This window comes from Oncorhynchus masou, chromosome 27 (genome assembly GCF_036934945.1).
Source record: "Oncorhynchus masou masou isolate Uvic2021 chromosome 27, UVic_Omas_1.1, whole genome shotgun sequence".
NCBI lineage: Eukaryota > Metazoa > Chordata > Actinopteri > Salmoniformes > Salmonidae > Oncorhynchus > Oncorhynchus masou.
The window spans coordinates 41,941,451-41,942,323 of NC_088238.1; positions in this window are offsets into that span (position 1 = coordinate 41,941,451).

Consider the following 873-nt stretch of genomic DNA (forward strand, 5'->3'; position numbering starts at 1 on the left):
AGGCCAGGCCAGGCCAGGCCAGGCCAGGCCAGGGCCAGGGCCAGGCCAGGGCCAGGCCAGGCCAGGCCAGGGCCAGGCCAGGCCAGGCCAGGCCAGGGCCAGGCCAGGCCAGGCCAGGCCAGGCCAGGCCAGGCCAGGCCAGGCCAGGCCAGGGCCAGGCCAGGCCAGGCCAGGCCAGGCCAGGCCAGGCCAGGCCAGGGCCAGGCCAGGCCAGGCCAGGGCCAGGCCAGGCCAGGCCAGGGCCAGGGCCAGGCCAGGCCAGGCCAGGCCAGGCCAGGCCAGGCCAGGGCCAGGCCAGGCCAGGCCAGGCCAGGGCCAGGGCCAGGCCAGGGCCAGGCCAGGCCAGGGCCAGGCCAGGCCAGGCCAGGGCCAGGCCAGGCCAGGCCAGGCCAGGGCCAGGCCAGGCCAGGCCAGGCCAGGGCCAGGCCAGGGCCAGGCCAGGCCAGGCCAGGCCAGGCCAGGGCCAGGCCAGGCCAGGCCAGGCCAGGGCCAGGCCAGGCCAGGCCAGGCCAGGGCCAGGCCAGGGCCAGGCCAGGCCAGGCCAGGCCAGGGCCAGGCCAGGCCAGGCCAGGGCCAGGCCAGGCCAGGCCAGGGCCAGGCCAGGCCAGGCCAGGCCAGGCCAGGCCAGGCCAGGCCAGGGCCAGGCCAGGCCAGGCCAGGCCAGGCCAGGCCAGGCCAGGCAGGCCAGGCCAGGCCAGGGCCAGGCCAGGCCAGGCCAGGCCAGGCCAGGCCAGGCCAGGCCAGGGCCAGGCCAGCCAGGCCAGGCCAGGCCAGCCAGGCCAGGCCAGGCCAGGCCAGGCCAGGCCAGGCCAGGCCAGGCCAGGCCAGGGCCAGGCCAGGCCAGGCCAGGCCAGGCCAGGGCCAGGCCAGGCC